At 30.5% G+C, this 27,257-nt stretch overlaps 1 protein-coding gene and 1 non-coding gene across 2 annotated transcripts in view; both read left to right on the forward strand.

Moving 5' to 3' along the window:
- Positions 1-27,257, forward strand: part of LOC123302465 (histone-lysine N-methyltransferase, H3 lysine-79 specific) — an 81,711-nt gene that overhangs the window by 19,468 nt on the left and 34,986 nt on the right. The window lies entirely within an intron of this gene.
- On the forward strand, positions 12,301-12,373 carry Trnar-ccu. Its single transcript has one exon. It is a non-coding gene; the product is annotated as a tRNA-Arg (tRNA).

The raw sequence follows: 27,257 nt of genomic DNA on the forward strand, positions 1-27,257 counted from the left end.
GAAGCGATTCGATGAATATTACTTATTAATTTTTCAAAAATTTTGTTTAAACAATATCCTACCGGGTTACCCAGTGGTAACCTTCACTTATAGGTAAAGGATCATGTTTTAAACGGGATCATGCAAAAATTTTCCATCCGAAAATTAAGCATGCTCAATGATGAATTTTGTCGGGACTATTCGCACCGTGTGTAATTTTATTGGAGGCGTTTCCATAGTAACGATACACTACTTTAATTATAGAATTGTATGGATGCATATATAATTGTATGGATTGCATTTATAACTTACATTGAAAATTTAATATTATTGTCTCACAAAATAAATAATTATGATAATTTACATTTGAAAAATAATATTTGTGCAATTTGATTTCTTATTTTCACAATTTTTAACGCATTAAGTTTAATTAATTAGTGTTTTTCAATAATTTTAATTTGACATTTTCTATTAACATGCAAAGAATTGCAAATTAGTCATCAAACAGCCTCCTTTATCGTCAAAATTTTTCACTGGAAGCGCTGGCATCGATTTTATTGTCCCTACCATGACTACGCACACAACGAATACTGTCACCAGATACTGGATTGTTTTTTCACTGTGAACTTGTTTCTAAACACAACAGCATCGTATCTACACACGAGTACCTAGAGAGCCTAGCTCTAGCTATCGTCGTCTCTTATGCTGTTTTGTTCACACAAAGCTTTGTTTTCTAACCTACTTTTTTTTATCAAGAGAAATATTTTACGAGACATAACATATACACAATAACAAAAAAATGCCTTGCTTGTGTGTTTGTTTTTTTGTTTGAAGAGTAACAATAGAGGTGTATTTCTATTTAGTCATGAAGATGATGCACTAGGTGATTTTTATACCATGTATATATGTAATATATATCAATGTATACTAAGTTTAGTCTTAAGTTTGTAACGCTTAAAAATATTGATACTATGAACAAAATTTTGGTATAGGTGTTCATTTTTGGTTGTGTGTCTGTCTGTCGTCTGTCCGTCTGTCATCACGATTACTCAAAAACGAAAAGAGATATCAAGCTCAAATTTTTATAGCGTGCTTAGGACGTACAATATGCAACAAAGGTCAATTGGGTCTTGTAAACCGTTAGAGACACAACAAAAGAAATGTAAAAAATTTCCTCATAAAAAAAATAAACAACTTTTGTTTGAAACATTTTTTCGTAAACATCACTGTTTACCCGTGAGAGCGCAAATTATGCCTAAATTGTATAGTATTGTATTATATGGAAATATCAGTTATATATGTGTAAATTGTATGTATGTGTTATGTGACAGAGTAATCAACACTGTCTATACATGATATTTCAACAATTAATTCAGTCAATTGTTTGTTTTCACTTGTTTTTTTTTTAGATTTTAATACTTTGTATACTATGAAAAATATTCTACATGGTATAAAGAGTCAAATATTCATTTGGAGTTTAACAAGTGAAAACAATTGACTGAGTTAATTGTTGAAATACCATGCATAGTCAGTGTTGATATCTTTATCACATTACACATACAAACATGTGACACATACATAACTGATAATCAAGTATAGTACATATTATAAAATTTCCGCCTAATTGGCGCCCTCACGGGTAAACAGTGAAAAAATGTTTCAAACAAAAGTTATTTAATTTTTGATAAGGAACTTTTTTTACATTTAAACTTTTGTTCTATCTCTAACGGTTTACAAGATGGGTCCTACGGACCCAAGACCCAATTGACCTATGATGCTCATTTACGAACTTGACCTCACTTTTTACCCCCTGAGTACGCTATAATAATTTCAGCTCGATATCTTTTTTCGTTTTTGAGTTATCGTGTCCACAGACGGACGGACGGACGGATAACCGGAAATGGACTAATTAGGTGATTTTATGAACACCTATGACAAAATTTTTTTCCTAGTATCATTATTTTTAAGCGTTACAAACTTTTGACTAAACTTAATATACTATGTATATTTCATATATACATGGTATAAAAATATTTCTTAAAATTATTTGATTTATTTCCCTTGCGAATAATTCTTGTATTCTGTTATAAAAAATTTTGAATGTCTGCCGAATTTTCGAATACATACCCCGAATATCGAATAAAATATTTTCTATAGTCAGTACTATACTCCTGTTCGTTGATTTGGTCACTATAGCAACAAGCGCATGTCTTGTACATAGCAAGCTCCCAGAAAATCATATTTATATGTGTTACGCCCTTTAATTGTTGATATTTCCCTTTCTGTCTAATTCTATGTTTACTTTGTCGAATCATAATGAAAGTGAAAAAAATTTAAATAATTGATTTTATGCTACAATAAATAACGATTCCCTAACTCGTCTGGTTTTATCTCTGTTCGTGGAAAAATTATTTTCACGAGTAATTTTCTATAAATTAAAATAATTTTTCTACGTAAAAAACTTTTACGTGTTTCCCAAAATATTTGAAATTTTTAGAAAAAAATCTTATAATAACAAAGTGGAAATTTTTCTTCAATGTGGAAAATCCGTATCCGTAAATTGATTTAATTAATTTCATTTAAGGATGTATGAGCATGGTAACAATAATTGATTTAAAGGTTCGAAATTTTACTCAAAGAATATGTGGTTAAAATTTCAGCTTAGGTATCCATGCAAATTTTTAAGATAAATAGCATTGAAAATGGTCACCCTATTAGCTCAATTGGTTGAGGCGTAACCAATTTCGTCCGGGGTATGCTTAGGGTAGCGGGTGCGATTCCCGCCGTCGCAACAAAATTAATTAAATTAATAGTTCTGTCACATTTCTTGCAAAAACTTCTGTCACATTTCTTGCAAAACTTATTTTATAAATCATAAATTCGATTTGGAATTCTGGGGGATAAATGGTAGACTCAAAAATTAAAATTTTCAGTTGATTATAAAGAGAAGTATCAAGCGAAAAGTGAAAACGTGCTCGGAGCAGCCTCAAGAAGAAAAAAAAAAGCTTTGAAAGACAAAAAACGTTAACTGACAATTTTCCAGATCTCAAGGATTTATTGTGAGTCTGTATCATCCCTACTAACCCTTTCCAATTAATCGATTTTCCCATTTTTTCTTTTTTTAGACGAGTTTTGTAAGAAAAGCTACCGTGGAAAAAGTAAATGTACATTTTTTCACAGATTAAGAAGAAGCTTTACTATTAAATATCAAAGTTTTAGAAATTTTGACCGCTTAGAACGCCGCTTAGAATTTTGAGCTTTGGCATTTATTATCTCGCGTTCTAATAGGTCAAAATTTCTAAAATTTTCAGATCTAATAGAAAGGTCTATTCTTAATCTTGGAAAATAAATTGGTAAAATTCGGTCGAAAAGTAGGTACGGCAGTCACCACGCAGCTAAAAAATAAAATTTTTTATTATGAATTAGTTATTCTTATGCGAAAAACCTTTTAGCATTGTACTAAAAATATATAACATGTACTAGAATGTTAAATTTTCACGGTCACAGTTATTGATTTTTCTATTTTCTTATATCAATGTCAAAATAAACCACTAGGAGCACTGTTTCAAGTACATGGTTACTTGTATAGCGTTACGAACAAATATTATTTACTAGTTCCGAAGTACGAATTGTTTTGCAAAATTAATGCTGTTCAGCGCAGTCGGATTTTGTTCCTCTCAAAAATTATCAAATATTTGCAGTATTATTACTAATGTTTTAATTTATTTTTCTGTAAGTTTTAGTTTTAAAAATTTAAACTTTTAAGGATGTATGAGCATGACAACAATGTTTGATTTAAAGGCTCAAAATATGTTTGTAGGTAGTCTTTTACTCAAAGAATATGTGGTTAAAATTTCAGCTTAGGTAACCGGGCAAATTTTTAAGAAAAAAGTCATTAAAAATCGATATAAAATACATTGGCTCTTATGGAGGAATCTCAAAAAACGACATATTTTGGAAGTTTTTGATTATTTTCATTTGGAATGAATGAAAACAAATTTAAAAAAAACTTTTTAATAGAAAGTAAACATATTAGCAATGAATTAGAAAAGAAAAAAACTAAGTGTCACCGTCCATATAAGGGATGTAAGAGCAGGGTAGATTAAGGGTTGAAATTATTTTTATCTTATTTTCAACTTTGATGATGAATTTTGTTATAACTTCATGAATGTAGACGAAAAATAAGAATAAAATTTTTCGATATGTGTCTTGGTTTTCGAAATATCGAAAGCTAAATGATTAAACAAAATTTTCAATTTTCGATATTTTGAAAATTAAGCCAGATATCGAAAAATTTTATTCTTACTTTTCGTCTTATATCGTCAAGTAATAATATAAATTTATCATCAAAATTGAAAATATCTATTTTTAAATTTGTGTCCCCACTACCATGCTCATACATCCTTAAAGCATAGAAATAAATAAAGTTTAACTTCGATAGAAAATATTAAAATCGGAGCAATTAAAATCGGAGTGCAAGAGCGTCATCAGAGTTTTTGCGCCATATATGTTATGGCTACCAAGAAATGAGGAATCAACGCGAAATTAAAGCTGTTCTGAGATTTTAGAGATCACTTTGAAGATACCTTTCCGTTCTCAAATGTCGAACGAGTACGAATAATTAAGGGAGTGTTCCATCTGAGAAAATTTCGAAATCCGTTTCGTCAAAAGTAGTCTACAAAAAATGGTAGGGGTCCTCAAACGTGCGCCTTAGCAAAACGTTGCGTTAAATAGAGCATGTACGTTGAAAAAAACTTGCGTTAAATGCTTGAAAATCTAAAAGTGTATTTAAGTTTCCACCAGAGGAAACGATAAAAATTTTTCTGGAGATTTAACTTCGATCTATTCGATTCGAAACTATATCCCAGAATTTTTTATATTCAGCATCGATTTAAAAATAATTTTAGTTTTTCGATCTCGAAGTTCGATTGACCTTAAATTTTTTTCAATTTTTATGTTTTTTTGGGAACAATATGAGACTTAAAAATAATCGGAAATTTTTGTTATAATTATGAAATAGTTTGGGGAAAGTTTGTAAACTTCATGACACCAATTCGCTCGAAACTCTTTTATTTCGACTTACAAGCAGTTGTTCCATCTGAAAAAACACTTCATTCTCTGGACACATCGTATAACCTTAAAAATTCGTAATAACTAAGTCAAAGTTTATGATAGTGTTTGCATAACCTTAAAGAACTTATAAGTTATCCCGCCAATATTAGCAATTAATAAATAAAATTATAGTATAATTTTAAAAGAAATTGGAGGGAAAATTAAATTAACCCCCCGCGAGCCTATCTCATACAATTTTAGATGATATAAAAAAATCACAGACTTTAGATATTTGTCTAAATAAAAAATTTGTCTGCAGTAGAGCTCTATTATTGAGGTCATATTTCTCCTTCATAAAAAATGATTTTACAAAACCGTAAATAGAATCGATATGAATTTTTCACGAAAGACGTATAAAAGGGTGGTAAATTGATATCTAAAATTTAAATTTTTCTTATCATTTTCATTTTTACTCCTTATCAAAGAAAAAAATGCACGTGTTTTACAATTCTAAGTGATTTCATTTTATGTGAATCGCATATATAATGTTATAGAAATAAAGTACACTGAAAAAAATTTTTAATATCAAACGATATGAGGTTGTCTCAATCTCATCGTGAGAGCAAATATGGCGAATGATGGCACAAATGTGATACAACTACCTTGCGGGGTTGAGTGGTGATGTTGACACAAACGCATGAGTTGTTTGTATGAAAGTAATATACTGTCTAACAAATTTCAAATATTGTTGTTTTGAAATGCAACATAGTTTTTAAACAATCTCTTTTTAGTTGGTTCTACCACTTATAAATATTATAATAAAATAGTAATGTGATTGACACAACCGCATGAGAAGGTTTATTTAAAAAAAAAATTAGATTTCTACGAATCGGACTTGAACTAACAACCCATGGATTACTATTGGTTTTACTGTCTTAAGTCCACCGCTATACCAACCGGGCTATGCATGGTTGTTGTAAACTGTCTTATACAATCTTCATGTAGTTGACACAACCGCACATTTGCTAGATATGACAGGTGTGTGTTCGTAGTAACCAAATCCTATATTTAAAGCAAACGCAAAGAAATTTTCTTTTAATTCGTCGATTCGCTTTCTTATATATTCCATCTAAGTACAATTTTATTTTCCACAATATTCATAGAATTAATAATTTAGTTTAGTTTATTTAGGTTCTACCACTTATAAATATTGTAACAAAATAGTAATGTGGTTGACACAACCGCATGAGTAAGTTTATTAGGTTTATTTAAAAAAAAATTAGATTTCTACGAATCGGACTTGAACTAACAATCCATGGATTACTATTGATTTTAGTGTCTTAAGTCCACCACTGTACCAACTAGGCTACCTATGGTTGTTATATATGTGTAAAAATATGTTATATATTATAAAAATGATCAAATTATTTCAAACTCTCTGTAAATTAGTAACAACAATATTCATGTAGTTGACACAAACCAGACATTGGCTAGACATGACAGGTATGAGCTCGTAGTAAGCAAATCCTATATTTAAAGCAAACGCAAAGAAATTTTCTTTTAATTCGTTCGCTTTTTTTACACGTTTATATTCCAACTAAGCACAATTTTATTTTCCATTAATAAATACCATGTCTTTAAACTAAAATCAATCTCTTTCATAGAAGTAAAACAGTAAAGATTTTGTTTATTTAACTTCAGTGATTTTGTATCAATCAATTCATTTATTAAATTTAATCCCGTTCTTTTGTAAATAGAAATATTAAGCTTCACTTGTTCCAATCATTAGGAAATTGTTTGAGAGTATTTTTAATTTATTTCAATATGAAACGGTCAACTTCGGGTTTTCATTATTTAAAGGTTTTGTTTCTGTGTAGCATCATTATTTTTAGGCGTTACAAATTTGAGACTAAAATTTGTTTACCTTGATATATATTTCATTTATATGACAACTCCGCTGATAGTGTATAAGTCTATATTTTTGTGGAAATTTCGTAGAAAAAAAAATTGGATTTATTTATTATAATGTGTAGATAATTACACCGTAATTTCTGATGTATATATTTTGTTTAATATTAAAAACCTAATGATTTTTGGATGACTTAGAGAGAGGCATAGGGGTTCATGGCTGGTCATTGATCGGTCATTAGAATGTTTCACATACATATATATGTATACTTGGTGAAGTTATTACATAGCAAAATAATGATATTAACCGGACCAGAGTTGGAGTGGTAGATGTACGCGACGCGATGCTTGTGCATATTTCAAATCATATATTGGTTTGTTAGTGGAGTAGGTAAGAAATGGTATACTATAAAATTATAGTCGAAATACACATGTATTCAAAATTATATACCCTACCGTAAGGGAATGTCCGTGTAAACCAGCCATGGGAAAATTGGATTTACAGAAGTTCTTCGAACTCCTTCCATTTCCGTATGTCTGTCTGTCTGTCATCACGATTACTCAAAAACGACAACAGATATCAAGCTGAAATTTTTATAGTGTGCTTAAGACGTAAAAAGTGAGGCGAGTTCGTAAATGAGCAACATAGGTCAATTGGGTCTTGGGTCCGTAGGACCCATCTTGTAAACTGTTAGAGATAGAACAAATGTTTAAATGTAAAAAATGTTCCTTATAAAAAAAATAAACAACTTTTGTTTGAAACATTTTCTTGTAAACATCACTGTTTACCCACGAGCGAGGGCGCTAATTAGGTGAAAATTTTGTAGTATGTATTAATATGGGAATATCAGTTATGTGTGTGTGACTATTTTAGAGTGGAAATCTTTCTTTATTTACGTGACGTCAAAAAACAAACGATTGCGTCATCAAAACTGCCTATAAATGGTATTTCGACAATTAACTCAGTCAATTGTTTGTTTTCACTTGTTTTTGTTTTACCTTTCTCATTACTATTAGAAAAACTGAGATAGGTAGAAGAGTCGCATACTTGTCTCGCTTCCTCCTCTATGAGCAATGCAGACTCGGATAAAGAGACAGGCACAAAAGTTTATGAAACACAATAAAGTTATAACAATGGTGACTTCGACTTAAAATAACTCACCCATACTTGGTGTAAACCCACTTGTTTTCAAAATGAAATAAGAATGATTATTATGATTATTACCATCATAGCTTAAGGTAGTACTATCGGTAATAGACTTTGCATTCAGAATTTAATGAAACTTGCCATAGTTGTCTATTATTATATAATACTTAACCAGTTAAATTTTTACGGGCCTTCAGACAATTCAAAAAAAGATATTTTAACATTGATCTTTATGGGAAATCACAGATTTTATTTTATTTCACAAAATTGGACGTTCAGATTTTCAGTTCTCTGAAGGCCCATAAAAATATAACTGGTTAATTATGATATAATAATGGACAACTATGCCAAGTTTCATTAAATTCTGAATGCAAAGTCTATTACCGATAGTACTACCTTAACGTGGCTTTCAAATTGTTAGAGAATAACAGTTTTCCCAATTTTTCAAAATCTCCGCGTGAAAACTCAGCAACTGTAAGATCTGTTATTTTACATTCTTCCAAGTATGTAATCTAACGTACCTATATCCCAATTTTCAGTGAATTACTTTTGAGCTTAAAATTTGTATTTCTTGTTTTGTATAAATTTTTGTAAAACAATTTTTGTGTATCATATTTTTGTAAATTTGTGTAAAATTTAAAATGACATGATACAAAAATACATAGTGGTCCTTATTTCAAGGTCACACTCAAATTATACTTTCAATGGGTATGGTTCTTTAAAAAGCATATACAATACATATTTATAAAACTATATTATATATTAAATTGACTGGGCAGTATAGTGGCCACTGGCCTCACAACACAACAGTTCACTGTTGTGGGACACTGGCTAGTAAAGCTATAATAACAACAAGCGGTTTTAGTCGCAGAAACAAAACACTAAAAACGATCAATGTTCGAAAAATTTGAACAGTAAGTCGGATTTGAATGCGGTTTTCGGCATTCGATTCGTTAGAGCGTCAGGAAATTTTGTAACCTAAATTGATTAATAAAAAATTAAAAATATGCAATTTGCATAAATAATATGCTGAAATGGCCGAGCGGTCTAAGGCGCTTGTCTTAGAACGTTAGGCTATTTAGACTTAGGTTGCGGGTTCAAATCCAGGCAGCGGCAATGTGAACAATTTATAATTAATGGGAGTGCAGAATTTATCACATTGTCGTCGCGTGGATAAGAACGAAGTAACCGACTTCATCCACATCAAAAATGTATTTGTAAATATGTTTGTAATTTAATAAATAAAGATTAACAAATAAAGATGTGGGTGGCCTCTGTAATAAGGCATATGTAAAAAAACGGAGGTTAAACCCCATTATTATTATTATTATAATGATGAAAATGATTCCAAATTTGTCGCTGAACACGCATATTGCATCAAAATTGGTCTCCGACTTAAACGATATAAACGATATCCCTGGGATAAACGGTATTCTCGTCTCCTGGAGTTTTCAGAAAATTCGTTATATAATCGGCCCAATCTCGTTACTCGGGTATTTTTGGGGCAACCAAATCTGGGCACACGATTCCTCGGAGATGAATTCTGTCGCGATATTCGTGCTCAGCGAGCTCAAAAACCCCGAGCACAAGTTTAAACCGATTATTTAACGAATTTCTTCCAAGAGACAACAGGGATACCGTTTATCCTAGGCACCAGGTACCTCGGATACCAATTCTATCCCGATATTCGTGTTCAGCGACTCCAAAACCCTCGAGTAACAAGTTAGAAGAATCATTTTCATCACTATTACCCAAATTGTGAATTTAGTATAAAAGTTAATTGCAAATTGCATATTTTTAATGTATTATAAATCAATTTAGGTCACAAAATTTCCTGACGCTCTGACCAATCTAATGCTGAAAACCGCATTCAAATCCGATTTCGTGTTCAAATTTTTCGAACTTCATCGCTTCGTTTTTGCGACTATTTTTGTAAATCCTCGAACTCTGAGACTGAAACATAATTCAAAAGTCTATGTACAATGCATAACATGTTAAAAAGATGCTTCTGTCTTCTTATATAGGGGTTATTTAACTTCCATGTTCAGGATATAAAATTGATTTCTTTGTGAAATTGGTCTATATGAGTTTGTCTATTGGTCTATTTATATAAGTCTGTATGCGAGATATTGACTTTGACTTTGAGATATATACTTTCGGCCATTTAGTTGCGGGTTCGAATCCAGGCAGCGGCAGTGTGAACAATTTATAATTAATGGGAGTGCAGAATTGATCACATTGTCGTCGCTTGGATAAGAACGAAGTAACCGACTCCACCCACATCAAAATGTAATTGTAAATATGTTTGTAATTAAAATAAATAAAGATTAACAAATAATGATGTGGGTGGCCTCTGTTATAGGCGTATATGTCAGAGAAACGGAGGTTAAACCTCATTATTATTATGTATACATTTGGCCAGTTTTTTTTATTAATATCAAATTCTCTCGCCGATAATTTTTCCAACTTCACAAACAGAACTTCGAATGATAGCATAAAAAATAGTTGTCCAATCGACAAATCATCCCGATTTTTGTATTTCTTTTTGGGGTTTAAATTATTCGTTATACTGAGTTTTATCCGAAATTCGAAAGAAAAATTAGTTTGCAATTTTTTAAATTTTTACAAAAAATCGAGAAAGGGAATTTTGTTTCAGAATTCGATAAAACTTAGTTTATAAGGTAAATTTGACCCGAAAAACACGAAAATCATATTCATTTAACAATTGAGCGGGTTATTTTCGAGATATCAACATAAATTGATCCGATATACAGTCAAACTTGGATAAACGAAAGTTCAAGGGAGCACAATCTCATTCTCGCTCATAGAGGTTTCTCACTAACCACTAAGAGTTACGAAGCAATAACAATGACGTTTTTTCATTTGTTACTGTAGGTAATAATGGGGTTTAACCTCCGTTTCTCTGACATATACTATCTATAACAGAGGCCACCCACATCTTTATTTGTTTATCTTCATTTATTTAATTACAAACATATTTACAATTACATTTTGACGTGGGTGGAGTCGGTTACTTCTTTCTTATCCAAGCGACGACAATGTGATCAATTCTGCACTCCCATTAATTATAAATTGTTCACACTGCCGCTGCTTGGATTCGAATCCGCAAACTAAGTCTAAATGGACAAACAGTCAAGGCAAACGCCTTAGACTCGCTCGGCCATTTAGGCTCTGTTACTGTAGGTATGTGTGTATCTTTTATGTATGCATGTATTTTGATTGTAGCTATAGTTCCTCCTAAATAATATAAATAAATAAAGCTCGACTGTCACTTATTGAGGTATAGATAAGTAGCAGTCTCTCTTACGGAGGTCCATGAGGGAAAAACGACTCTCTCTTACAGAGGTTTTTGTTTCTCGCTAATACGGGTTTTGGGAGCTGAAATGACGGGTCCTGGCTATTACTCTCACTTATAGAGTTTTCTCACTTATCCAGTTCTCACTTACTCAGGTTTGACTGTATTCTTTTTTTCCAAAACTGCTACTCTTATCGTTAAATGAAGTCGATTATTGACATGCAGTTATCTTTACCAGACCCTTTTCCAATTCCTGGTACGATCCTGCTAATATTCCTAGAAATTGAAAAATTATCGAGAAATTTATATTTTTCTCATTGAAAAATTAATAATTCTAGAAATATTTAAAAGTATTTGTTGGAATTAAATGAAAATTGTTAATTTATATTAAATGAAATGTAGCATAAAGAAAATGTCTAGAAAGTGCATAAATAAAATGTGTGAACTTGAAAATACGGTAAATTAATTCTAACAAAGATAATGACGTCACTATTATTGTCAAGAAAATTTACAGATAAAATAAAAAGGACTGGAAATTTTTCTAAACAGCCTACATAAAATATGTCAATAAAATTAAATACAAGCATTTTGTGTGAAACTGAAAACTGAAAAATAAATTTTCCATGTAATAATTTAAATTCACAGAAGCATAAATAACATTTAAAAAGAAAGGGCAACATTTTCTTAAAACGTTTCTTTAGAGTAACAGAAGATTCGATCAATTACATTTAAGCGGTAATTTTCCATCTTTATTTGCTACAATCTTTTTAAATTTTTCTATTTTGAATTCCGATTATAATTTCTTCTAATTTTCATTATCAATTATAATTATTTTTCGTTCAAAATTATATTACACAGAAATCTATTCTGATTTATATATGAGATCGAACAGATAACAGCCCCTGTGGCCTAATGGATAAGGCATCGGCCTCCTAAGCCGAGGATTGTGGGTTCGAGTCCCACCAGGGGTAAATTTAATTTTTTTAATTCAAAATAAATTTTTGAATTTGTTTTTTTTAAAAGTTCTTTTTAACCCTTAGAAATGTTCTTCTTGACATGGATTTTAGCACTTTTTAACGTTTTGCACACTTCTCCAAATTGAGTTAGAAAATTGAATATTTGTATGTGATTTTAGCTAGTGTTATGGAAGTTGAGGTTTGAACTGTCTGACACCCCCCCCCAACCCAGGGTTTGCCTGGCGCTGAGTTTCCTAATTTCTTCTGGTTCGACTATGGCCGGACCAAACCATTTTCTTCGCTGCTGTATGAGCGCCGGGCAGTAACAGAGAAAGTGGATCGATGTTTCTTTTGAATTTTCTCCGCATCTGTCACACGTGAGAGATTGTCTTTTTCCAATCTGATGTTGGAACTTGTTCAGGTTATCATGCCCTGTGAGTAACTCTATGATGACTCTAATATCAGCTCTGTTTAGTTTCAAGATCTCCTCGGCGCTGTAATCGAGCGAGTTTCCTTCACCCAACAGGCTTTTGGCGATTCGCCCTCCCTCGTAGCTGGTCCATGCCTTTAATTGTTGGTTTTTCAGATTATCTCCTAATCTGTTAAGACCTTCTTGGTATGGCATCCTCGCAAGCTTTTCTTGAGTGGGAGCCATGGTGGTTCCCAGTTTGCCCAGCTTGTCTGCTCTCTCTACCGTTCCAACCAGAGTGTCCGGGGATCCAGGTAATTTTGACTTTATTGTGCCTCGCCAGGTTATTTAGTTTCTAGTTTCTTTGACGAGTCGCGATGACACTGTACAGTTTGATAGTGCTTTGAGTGCTGCTTGACTGTCTGTGCAGATACTAATCACATAATCCTTCAAATTGGCCAATTGGAGGTGGTCAGCACATCTCATGATGGCTACCACCTCTGCCTGGAATACAGTATTGTAACTGTCCAACTTGATATCTGTTGATATAAAGTAATTTTTTTTTTCATTGTAAAAAAGAGATTAACACCCTTGAACTTCCGATTATCCTACAGGTTCGACTGTACAAAGGGTACAGTTTTTGCGAGCCATTCTGCATATATTTTTCCAACCTACGCCAATAAAAATAATATAAAATAAAACGATATCACATATTAATAAGAAAAAGAAATCGGGGCTTTTGGAAAGATAACACCCCTATATAATGCGCACAGTATATTATTTCATAAAAAAAAAAACGATCTTCAGATGTTTTCAATAAAAATGACTTCCGTTTTATAAATATAATATGACATTAATACAAACTGTTTGTGTTGCCTTCAATAGGTTAATAAAATATTTTCACCTGTTATTAACAACGGGTGTCCCACAACCAATTACGTAAATATTACAAATTGGAACATCTGCCTCTCTACGTTTTAGAACTTAAGTTTGATGAAATCAATTCTAAAATTGTTTTAGACCAAGAGCCAGTGACCAATTTAAGATTGTCATTTCAGAAGTCACGAAACTCTTCATAAAAATACCTCAATACCTACGGATACTGAAAAGCCACTTCTGGCAGCCATGTGTGGCCGGGACTACCCTAAATTTTTAAAAAGGGTAAGAAATAAGGCTCATTTTTGTTATTAAGTATAAGTCATAAAATTTTAGGAAATTACTTTCGACAATATTTTTACTTCATACAATTTTTGCCAGAACATTTACATCCCTCCTAATTGTTGCCAGAACGCCATAAATATGTATTTAAAACAAATCCAATGTTGTCATTTCATCAGTCTTGAAAATTTAACAGAATAAAGAAAATATATTAAAAATTCATAATATTTAATGCCAGAACGAAATTCCATCACCAACAATCTTCCAAAGCGACAAACGTGTCCGTCTGCTAATCTATTAAAATGTACACAGCATTTATAGTTGATACACTTTTAGGTCCAGGCGTGCCTGCCACCTAGCCAGTGTTTTGTAGAAGCCGCAACGATTTTGCTTATAGAGGTCCTTGGAAGTGATATAGACTGTACGCTTAATTTTACTGAATTTATTTTCTAAAAGTAATAATAATCTTAATTTTTATAAAAAATAATTTTGTTTTATTATCTACATATCATGATTATTCATTAGAAACTTTTATCCATCCGAGTTATTCTTAGTTGACAAAATCTTATACCTGGCAAATTCGATAAAGAGGGGACACCCTATAAAGAAAATATATTAAGCGGTGTTTTGTTGATGGTCTGAAGGAAATAAGAAGTAGTGGTTTGTGTTTTGATATCTGTATGACTGTAACACTGCGTACATGGATACATGTTGCCTCCTTCATCAGCTGCTTAGTGATGGTTCACCTGTTCACTTTCATGTTTTTAATGACAGAAATCGAAGACAGACCTCTTGATTTGAATATTATTAGCCACATGTTCTATAACGTTTAAAATTGATTATTAATCGGTTATGCTTATTTTATTACACAATTATTAATTTCCAAGGCGCTAACAATCAAATTAGAACCTTACAGGGTGTTTCAAAATGGCTTATGAAGATCGATTTCTTATCAAATAGTCAATTACTCTAGATAATCGAAGAAAATTGTGGCAAAATATTAAATAATTTTACAAAGTTAAAGAATAATAAACGCGGGAAAAATTTGTGTAGAACGCGAGAGCAAATATGTCATTACGTTAAATTAAAAACACTCCTTCTGTGATGTTATTTGTTTTTTTACTAAGAATTTAATGTTTTCTTGCAAAAATAATTAAAAAAAAGTGAGAATCGACCAAACCAAAGAATTAATATAATAGTTTTTTTTAAATGTTTTTTTTCAAAATAATATAATCCAATTGATATCAGTTCATATCCCTTCTTTAGTTGAATATTATTAAATGACATTAACTAATATCTACTGATTATCATTGGCTACTGGTTATCGAATGATAGTCAGTGAATTTACCAATTTATCAATTTTTGTCATACTTGTAGCGCCTAAATTAGGGCTCAGATCCAAAATTGGTAAATAACTTTTTCCATCGTCTTTACGAGCTTATTCTGTAGGCCCACGATCTGCAGTTAATAACAGAACGCCCTGTATATATATATCATATACACAGGGTATAAATATAAGATGAGGGTACCATTTTAATGTAACAATTTTTTTTTTTTTTTTATTAGCAATTTTTTTAAAACATGATAGGTATTATTCAAAGAATTTTAAATATAAATAGGCAAGCAATTTTAAATTTCATTTGAAATGAAAATTAATACTTACTGGATAATTAATTTTATAATAATATTGTGTATTAATTAATATTAAAGTTAATTACGTTTCAAATAATCATTAATTAGTAATAATATATATGATTACATTTTATTATACCATGTATATATGAAATATACATAGTATATTGAGTTTAGTCCAAAGTTTGTAACGCTTAAAAATATTGATGCTACGCACAAAATTTTGGTATAGGTGTTCATAGAATCACCTAATTAGTCCATTTCCGGTTGTCCGTCCGTCTGTGGACACGATAACTCAAAGACGAAAAAAGATATCGAGCTGAAATTTTTACAGCGTACTCAGGAAGTAAAGAGTGAGGTCGAGTTCGTAAATGAGCATCATAGGTCAATTGGGTCTTGGGTCCGTAGCACCCATCTTGTAAACCGTTAGAGATAGAACAAAAGTTTAAAAATAAAAAATGTTCCTTATAAAAAAATAAACAACTTTTGTTTGAAACATTTTTTCGTTAACATCACTGTTTACCCGTGAGGGTGCCAATGAGGCGGAAATTTTATCGTAGGTACTATACTTGAATATCAGTTATGTATGTGTCACATGTATGTATGTGTTATGTGATAAAGAAATCAACACTGACTATGCATGGTGCATTTACGTGGTACAAATTTGACTACTCGACTAGTCACGTGACGGCCGGGCTATTTTAAAGATATTCATACATTGTTTAACAATTATGGTAGAGTATTTCTCATAAAATAATTTTTCCAAATGGTTTTGGCAATACATACTGAACTAATACATATTGATCATACCATATTTTGTAATTATATTAATCAATAATGTAATAAAATAATTTATTTAAAAAAAATTAAAAATATTTATCAGTTGTGTGATTTATCAAATTACTGTAAATTAATTTATTAATAAAATGGTATTATCATCAAAATAGCATTATCAAATTTCATTTATCATTTTGTAAGAATTAAAATTGAAATAGTTATGAAATAATAAATAATTTTTATAAACACGTGAATGAATGTCTTTAAGTTTTTATTTTCTTAACTTCATTGTCAGTATCATACAGTGTGGCTCTCATAAATGAATGGCACAGGAAAGAGTATGCTCACACTATTGTGTTATTTTAACCCGTCAGCACTTGCGTTAACCGTTCGGTAATTTTTAGTCGCGTAATGAGAGTTTTGCTCATGCGTTCTGCACATTCCTCAAATATTTCGCGCGTTAAATATTCTTTAACTTTGTAAATCATAACCTCTACATAATTTTATATAAATTTATTTTTTTAATGCACTAGCTAGCACTAGCATTTGAGAGTGAGAATATTAGAGCAGAGAAATAATCTGAATAATTAAATTCAACTCCGAACTAAAAAAAGGTTATAAGTTTGACCGCTATGTGTGTGTCTGTCTGTGACGAATGAACCGATTTTGAATTTTTTGGGTTCGTTTGAAAGATTATTTAATGGAGAGTGTTCTTAATTACGTTTCACATACGAGTTTAAGGTTCTGTACCCGAAAAAACTAAAAAATTGACAACGATCTTCAAAATTGGTTCAGTTTAGAAAAAGTTTTAAGAAAAACGGTAATTTAATCAGGAGTCTTCTTAGATATGTTTCAAGTGCAAGATTAGGATTCCGTACCCGAAAAATTTGTCGGTTTTTTTTTTAAATTTTGTAAAATTCACTTGTAACTAATTGAACTAATTTCACCATATTTCTATCACTAGTTTATAATCGGAAAGAATTTTCAGAAAACTTTTAAACGTAGTTAAATATAACCTTGTTAAAATTGAGTTTTTAACAAAAACATTAAAAAACCATTGAATTGTCCTCGGCCTTAGTTCAAAAAAATTTTCGAATATAATTCGTTCTTGAAATCTATATACAAATTTAATGTACACTTACGTAGGTGTTTCATGAAATTTACAGCAAATTGTTAAGTCATATTTCCCCCGAAAATATAGACTGATGCACTGACAAATGTCTAATATATCGGGTGTCACAAATCTTCCGTAATTTAGTGGGCGCGTCTTTTTTTATTTGTAGCGTCCACTTTAATAACTTAATTAATTTATATTCATTGAATTTAAATCAAATTCATTGAAAAAATAATATTTGTATCACGTAAATGTTTTATAATGCTTTAAAAATATCGTAAAAGATAAAATTTATACTTCAGTTCGACTATTTTTTGACGTTTAATTATTAGATTATAATTAATCACCGATTAATTTTTGTACAGTTAACATTATTGTGAATTCTTTCATAAGGTATCGGTTAAAAATCACAATTTTAAAATGAAATAATTCACAATTTTGCCACGAAAGAGGCCCTACCGTGTTTATTGTGACCAAGGGACTTTGAACTACCATTTACCGCAAAAAAAATTAGCATTCACCGTACTTGCTTAAACAGCCGGACAACTTTAAGGTAGTTTTTCAAAAAGTGAATGTATGATCATACTCGAGACTTCTGTTTCGAATTTTATTCAAAAATTCTTTTAGAATTTGGGAAAATTAGACAAAAATTAAGCCCCTCCACCCCCTTTTTTATTTACAACAAAACCATATTTTTGAGCAGTTTAGTTTGGCAATATTTCATGTTTTTGTCAAAAGAAAAAAAGTGAAAACCAACAATTGACTGACTTAACTGTTGAAATACAATGTATAGATAGTGTTGATGGTTTTTATTACATTACACATACATTCATGTCACGCATACATAACTGATATTCCCATATAATATAAACTATACAATTTGCGCCTATTTTGCACCTTCACGGGTAAACAGTGATGTTTAAGAAAAAATGTCAAACAAGTTGTTTATTTTTTGACATTTTTTACATTTAAACTTTTGTTGTATCTCTAACTGTTTACAAAATGGGTCCTACAAAGTCAAGACCCAATTTGACCTATCTTGCTCATTTACGAACTCGACCTCACTTTTTACGTCCTGAGTACGCTGTAAAAATTTCAGCTTGATATCTTTTTTCGTTTTTGAGTTATCGTGTTGACAGACGGACGGACAACCGAAAATGAACAATTAGGTGATTTTATGAACACCTATACCAAAATTTTGTTGGTAGCATCAATATTTTTAAGCGTTACAAACTTGAGATCAAACTTTTTATACCTTGTACATATATACATGGTATAAAAATATCTAACAAGTAAGAAACATTAAATGAAGTCGAAATATGACTGAAGTGATGGAGTTTTCCAACTCAAGAATTTTTTTTTTAATAGATCGCTTCAAAGTTTATTTACATTTGTTTATACGTAAACACTTCAAAATTACACCACTCAGACAATTGAAAAAAAACCTTATCTTTGTTTATCTCTAAAAATTTACGTTTTGGGCAAACAATTGAAAAGTTTTTATTTTTTTGTTAAACAAATAATTTTAGCAAAAAAAAAAAATAGAAATTTTTATTAACAATATAAGTAATAACTCTATTTAGTTTAGATTTTTAGAATGTAATTTACAAAATTTATTGGGGGGTCGTAAATTATACAATTTTTTTTCGGTGATTGTTTTGTTGTGAAGACTTGTTGAAATATTTAGAGTTTTAAACTTTTAAAGTCGGTTGTAAAGTTGTTAAATATAGGTCTTTTTATTTATGTTCAAGACTTCAAGGTAACATTAACTTTGTGTAAAAAAATGATTGTCTGTCATTTGATTCACGGGGATAATATTGAACCATCTGTTTAGTTAATAGTTTTTTTATTTGTTTAATTTTTTTTAAGGTAGAATGTCCGTTATAGTCTAGTTCCTAAAAATATGCCCATATATACAGGTTGTTCTATAATTGGATGCAGAACGTTCGCTTCCTGAATAAGCGGAGAAAAAAAGAAGAAAATTTTCTATACCAAATTTGGATCTGAGGCCTAATTTACGAGATAATTAACCTATTCTTATATTAATCAATTAATAAAAATACGTTCATCAAAATATAATTGATCTAATAAAACAGTTCTTAAACAGAAGATGTGTTTTATGGTTTTATCATAGTTTGAAGAAGTCGTAACGTGCTTAGGATGTAAAAAGTGAGGTCGAGTTCGTAAATGAGCAATATAATTCAATTGGGTCTTGGGTCCATGAGATCCTACTTGTAAACCATTGTTGAAGGTAGAACAAAAGTTTAAGTGTAAAAAATGTTCCTTAAAAAAAAATAAACAGCTTTTGTTTGAAACATTTTTTCTTAAACCTCACTGTTTATCCACGAGGGTGAAAATTAGGTGTTAATTTTATATTATAGTATGTATTATATGGAAATATGAGTAAGGAGTGTGTGAATATCTAAGAGTGGGTATCTTTCTTTACTTACGTGATGTCAAAAACAAACGATTGCGTCATCAACACCATCTTTAAATGGTATTTCAACAATTAATTCAGTGAATCGTTTATTTTAACTTGTTTTACCTATATTTAGTGTAGTACACTAAGCTAAAAAGAACAGACTGATTAATTTGATGACGAAATATTATGTATTACACGATACTCGATACAGCGAGGAGGGAGGGTCACATAACACAGACGTAAGCGGAGTGTAGAGTGTTATATTATAAAAAAAAATTTATTTGTGTTATGTTTACGTCATTTTATAGGCTGGGTGGAATATTTATAGTGTAGAGTTAGAGTGTAAGTGTAGAACTTATGTAGACTGTAAGAGTGTAGACGACACAAAACACTTACACAGTCACAGATGCAATGTTCTAAAAATATAAATTTTTTTTTTTATTATTATTATTTCTGTGAATAGTGTGAATGCATGTGCACACACAAGTGAATACGGTAAATATTTTTAAAGTTGAAAAAAAAAACAACGATTGAAAAAAGGCGCGCGAAAGTTCAAAATACTTTTTATTTCGTCCATAAGAATGTCACTATTTATCTGATATATTACTAGCTAAAAGTATAACTTCGTAATGGCTCGCGAATGGTATCATATAAAATAGATATTTCTAAAATAAAATTATACTTCAATTATTGACAAATATTTTTTATTTAATTGTTCCTCAATATCAGGTTGTAAACCAGGATCCATGTTATTATCCGCTGTGAAAATATTCAATTCATTTTTGATTTTAAATTTATCACAAATACAACAAAACCTATCTTTATTAATTTGTAAATCAAACCAACGACGATGACATGCATTACATACTTCAAAATTCAAATTCTTTTGAGCAATCTCAAAATTTTCTGCATACATTTTAAAATTAATATCATCTTGATAAAGATATAATTCTTCTTGATCTTGTTTTCGTCGTTTCCGATGATCACTCATTAATGATCGATTACGATCACGCTCTTTACTACCCGTTAACGTACGACGTTCGTGGCATTTTATTGCTAAAATTACAATTAATTAATAAATAACTTTAAAATTATAATAACTATAATTAAAATTTTTTCTTTACTTCTATTAATATCACTTAAATTTTTAAGTTATTCTACTGTAGAACTGCAAAAATTAATTGTTTATGTTTTGTTATCACGTTTTTTGTATTTTTCATTATGAAGTTTTTTAATACTTGCAAGAATCTACAGATGGCCACTCAATTAAAATTAATATTAAATATAGCCAATTATATATTAGTATTAGATGTAGCTCAAAGATGGTGCCACTGTCTCTGCATATATATAGATATATACATACATGTAATAAATAAAAAATACTGTTGTTTTTTTTTATTTATTATTTATACAATTCTCGGAAATCAATTCATGTTCAGGTAACTCAAAAACCTCCTCAAGTAACAAGTTTGTAATCATTTTCATCCCTATTAACCGAATTGTGAATTAAGTATATTTACGGTTGTAAATGCAATTATAAAATGCGTATTAATTCTTATAAATCAATTTAAGTCACAAAATTTCTTGAAGCTCTAACCCAAACTAAAACAGTATTCAAATATTTCGAACTTGGACCGTTTTTCGTGTTTCATTTCTGTGACGATTACTACAAAATACAAACACGCAGACAAGCATCATCAATAAAACTTATTTATATGAGTACACTCCGACTCCGTACAGTGTACAGTGATGTGAGTGTATTAGTAAACTTGATTCGGTCAATAACATCACATCATAATATTTAACTTCACAGTACACACCACCACTCCATTCTCCATCCATTTCTGGTGGTGACTGGTAGTGGTGTGGCTACCAACCACGACTGTGGCTGTGGCTAAACTCATTTCTATGAATTATATTTTAAAAGTTACGTGTACTCCATTCACAAAACAATCCAAATACTTAAACCTCTATATATATACACATTACGTATATACAGTCAAAATTGCTTATAATGACATTGAAATAATTCAGTAGTACAGTAAAAGATGTTACATAAATAGGCTAATAAAGAAAAATGAAAGAAACCGCTCGCATTTTGCTAAAACCTCATGGAATGTGTCTCTTAGGTGTCAAATATCATTAGTAATGCATGAGTTAGTGGTGCAAATGTTTCTATTTGTTAATAAACAATAAAGTTTTAATTCAATGAAACGATCAATGTTAAAGTTCACTTAAAAATTAGTAAATATTCAGCTTGTATGATGTTAATGTTGAGTGTTTGTCAAATAATCGAAAACTATTATAAAATGTTTAACGTATACGTTATTCAAGTTGCCTATTTATTAATTTTGTAAGTCTTTATTACTTTAACATTGATCGTTTCATTGAATTAATCTGGTTTTAGCAAAATGCAAACGATTTCTTTCATTTTACTTTACTTGTAACATCTTTTACTATACAACAACGATTATTAAGAGATACTATTTAAAAAATAGAATTAATAAACATATAACAGACTTACATTTCGCTAAATATCGATATTTCGATTGCAACGCAATCATTGTCAGTAGCTAAATCAATACATAGTATAAAACAAAGTCGCTTTTTCTGTCCCTATGTCCCTTTGTATGCTTAAATCTTTGAAACTACGCAACGGATTTTGATGCGGTTTTTTTTAATAGATAGAGTGATTCAAGAGGAAGGTTTTTATGTATAATACATCCATATTATAGTAGAGTAAGGGGTTGAAATAGGGGTTGAAAGGGATATGCTTCAAAAACTAAAAAAGTTGTGCATCGATTAAGCTCAAATATTGACACGATATACAACCAGCTTCAAAGATCTATTGTTTTTATCTACTTTTAACCTTCGGAGGGTAGAAAGGTGTAGCGAGAAAGTGAGAAGGAATTATCGAATATTTACAAATATACCTAAGTGGGGTATCAAATAAAAGAGCATGACGTGTACATTACAAAACTGTTATCCCACGCAAGGAAATGTGGAGGGAGGGGTGCAAGTGGGGATGTTGCCCAGCAAAGCGGGTAGTTCACAGCTAGTTTATTTATATAACACATTACAAACATTTTTCACTAAGTTCAAAATAAATATGTAAAACATTACCAACAATTACAGTAACGATTTACAAATTAAAAATACAAAAATTATCATTTTAAAGAAATAAATTTCTCAAAACCAACAAACTTTTAGTAAATATTTCATAACAAATTCTTAAGTGAGTTCGAAAAATTCTTGTATCGACCGCAATTTATGTCTAAAATTTGGTATCGCTTGTGAAATGGGTGTGTCCATTGTTCAAGTTCGCTATAACTGACGAGAATTGTTTTATGGGTTGACTTTTAACAGTTGTCCATTTTATCAATTCAGAGTCAAATATAGGACCTTTATCCCAGTTGAGACTTATTGCCTGCCTTGGGGATTAAAATGCTTTCGTAAGCGTCTAAACTGTTGTGATGTAATTAACTTGGCAGGTAGAATTTTGTGTTCTATATTTAGAACAAGGTCCGCAATACAAGATTTTTCGATTCAATGATTCTTGACATCGATAATATGTTCTTTTTCGCGAATTGACATTTGTCGGTTAGTGTGACCCTAATAAATTTCAGAACAATTCGAGCAAGAAATTTGGTAGATATTCGATTTCTGTGAGTCCGGAATTGGATCGTTGGTTTGACCCAAAGCGTGTTGTAATTTCTGAGATGTAAAACCAACTTTAATCCCAAAATTCTAAATCTAAGATTCAAAGTTCTATCTAATTATTACAATGATGGTTAAATATAACCTTATTCTTTTCGGAAACTTTCTCAAAGGAGGTTGTATCCCTAATTCCTTACGCCATACTCAGTTTTCATACGGAAAGTGTGAAAAGCTCTTTAATTTTTTTTTTAATACATGCGAAAATTAAACTTTTGAATATTTTAGTATATACAGAGGTTTAAAGGAGTAATGTGAAGTTTCACGTCACATTGTTTTTACAAATATGTACTGAATTTATGTTAGGGTGATTCTATGATACAGGTGGTAGGAGAAAAGAGGGTGGTGAATTGGTTTATAGAATATATTACTAATCTATAATTATATTTGATTAATGAATTTTATTTTATATCTCATTTGATTGAATTCGGATTGAATTTCATATGAAAAATTTTAGAGGCTTATTAAATTAAAATTGATTTTTGTATTTTCGTCCAAATTAAATTAATTTATGGATTTAAAGTTAATTGGTTCATAATTCAGTTGATCTGATAAGTCGATGTCGAATATTGAATTATTCGACGTTTAATGCAATGTCAAGTTCATAAAAACATACTCATATGCACATACACTATTTGTGGCAATAGTCATGTTACTGTACACAATACTTAGATGTATTGTGTGTACATATACACAATATACAAATAATTGTATATAAATAAGTTTTATTTTTAGTCTTTCTAACAAATCCATAAAAAAATTAATTAAAAAAGCAAAAAACCCAACTGCGATAAGGTAGAACGAGCCCCAACGCAAGTTTAGCCCTGTGGTTGAAATTATTTATACCTATTTTCAACTTTAATGATGAATTTTGTTTACTTCAACTTCAATAATGTTGACGAAAAATAAGTATGAAATTTTTCGATATCTGCCTTGCTTTTCGAAATATCGAAAGCTAAATAATTAAACAAAATCTAGAAATGTTGCCTAATCCTCGTTAATCCATTTAGAACGATTTTTAAATGTTTTTATTTCTAAAATAAATAATATTTGCGTTTGGAACTAAAAAGTCGCAGCTTTACCTCAAAAGAGCCGCAAGTTGCCGATCACTGACCTAGTTTAAAACTATATAATTTAATTTCATCAGATTCTTAAGAAAAGTGAGTTTACAGTCAAACTACCTTAAAAATCTTAAACATTTCACATTATATTGTATACATATTGTTTTCAATTTCAAGGTTTTTAAAAAGGGAATAGTTTTTTGTTTAGAAATAATAACAGGAATAAATATTATGTAGGGAATAATAGACAGACGTAAGCAGGGAAAAGACGAAATGAATTATTCACATCAAAATATTATAAAACTAGAGTGATACCCACTCGCTTCGCTGGGCTTAAAAGTAAATATTGATAAAGATTGCTCTCGTTTATCCTCTTTCTATAACACTCGAAATAATGGTAAGGATTGTTTAACACAGGTAAAATATATGTATAGTTTTCTATTTTTTTAAATGTATAATAGTCGTAATTATTCATTAAGTATATCAGAAAAAATGGCCGTGAAATATTTTATATTGAATATTTTTACCGAAATCTGTCATTTATGGTAATGTCAAATGACTACTTTTACAGAAATCTGTAATGGTTATGTCAAATTAAATTTATTTTTTTATAAATATATCTTAATAAATTATATCTCATGTGTTATTCTGATATATGAGCTATATTGCTGTACAGTTTCATTGAAAACCATTCGCTAGTTTTAGTGTGAAAGCGTAACAAACAAACAAACAAACATGCTTACTTTCGCATTTATAATATATAGAGATATTGAAAATAGCGAATGAAATTAAATAAAGTTTCAATGTCATTAAAACTACTTTATTTAAAATAAAAAAAAATTAGGGTGAATTTATTTCTCTCAAATAAAATGGACACGTGTAGGCTCCATTTAAGTTGCATTGTACCAAAATGAAAATATGTACAAGTGTAAGCTATTTATTGAAAAATGTTCCGTGTTTTTTTTTTTTTTTTTTAAATTGGAACAATGAGAACGTTTTATTGAAATAAAAATAAATCATTATTGCGGTTGTAGTTGAATTCTACTCATGAGATTTGTTACAAGGGCAAATCTGATGATAAAAAATGATTTTAGTAAAATTGGATAATTTTTTATTTACCTATAAAACAAACGGCACAAAAAAAAATCACGGCAGTTTTTGAGGTAAAAATATACTTGACTTCATCACGTTGCTTTTTTACAAAACCATTCGCCCATTCTCATATGGCGCTCGTGTTCTAAAATTTAACAATCATTTTATTTCGCATTCACAGATAGCGCTCGTGTACTAAATTTTAACCACTAGTTCTTTTAGTACAATAAACGAACCTAGAATTTTTTGATTCTTACGAAAAATAATTTGGCTGGATGTATTACCTTGAGGTTTTTTGCATTAGCTTCAGAAAATTATCCTAAAATAGTCTATATGGTTTAAAGTGGACCTTTTTAATTTTAACCCCCGCGCCATTGAGGTATATTGAGTTTATATAAGGGATGAAAGGGTTTATAGTAGGGATAGTGGTTTGGCCGGATACCGGATATTTGGCAAGATACGAGGCCAGAGCGCCGGATATCCGGCTATCAGATATTCGACCCGATGGTTCTACTTTTTTTTACTTGTCGTCGTGACAATATTACCAATTTGGCACTATTTTCATTTAAACAAAGAACTCCGGACTCGTATGAGAGCTTTTTTGAAAGCTGAATTGGAAAATCGTTTTTAATCCGTAGAACAAAATCCAATCTACCTAATTGCTACCTTTTTAGACCCAGGGTTCAAGTCAGACTATTAAAGAGTTCTTGAAAATGAAAAAGCCCGACAAAAAAGCATGATAGAGTATTAAAGCCCGATAAAAAAAAAAACTCTTGAAACTGGATCCAACTTGGCACATGAAGTTTTGGGACTATTTCAATGAAGTGGCAAAGGATAATAGTAGTGATTGTCGAGATCAAGAAAAACAAAATCCAATTGCAAACGAGATTGACTTTTTCTTAAAAACATCTCGAATCGATCGCAATCACGACCCATACATTTGGTGGTCAGTTAATTTGAATCAGTACACGCAGTTGTCAAGATTTGCTAGAATTTGTCTTTCTGCATCTGGCAGAAGCGTTTAAAGCGAAAGGCTTTTTTCAGAAGCTGAACTGGTATACGATGCCAATACAATTGTTAATTTTGAGTGCTAAAATAATTAATAAAAGAAACATTTTGACGTGCGGTTATTAAAATAATCTTGAGTAAAATAATGAGAATTTGTTGAATTTTATTATCCGGAATTCACCCGGATATTAGATTATTATCCGGTATCCGGCCGGATAGGCTGTATACCAGATAATTACCGGATATCCATTTCATCTCTTGTTTAAATCGTAAAGTAAATAAGATAACTTTTAAAAAGGTGAAAATGCTAAAGGTACCCGAAATTTAAGATATTTTTATTAATAAGTTCCTTTATGCACCTCCTTCTCTATTTTGGGGCTCTGGAAGACTCTCAAAATGAAATAGACCATTTTTTTTGGCAAGTTCAGAATTTTAATGACGTATAAAAAGGTTTTTCGGATCACTGATCTCGAATTTTCATTTAAAATGTCTACCCACATTTTCAAGGGGGC

Source organism: Chrysoperla carnea, chromosome X, assembly GCF_905475395.1.
Source record: "Chrysoperla carnea chromosome X, inChrCarn1.1, whole genome shotgun sequence".
Taxonomy (NCBI): domain Eukaryota; kingdom Metazoa; phylum Arthropoda; class Insecta; order Neuroptera; family Chrysopidae; genus Chrysoperla; species Chrysoperla carnea.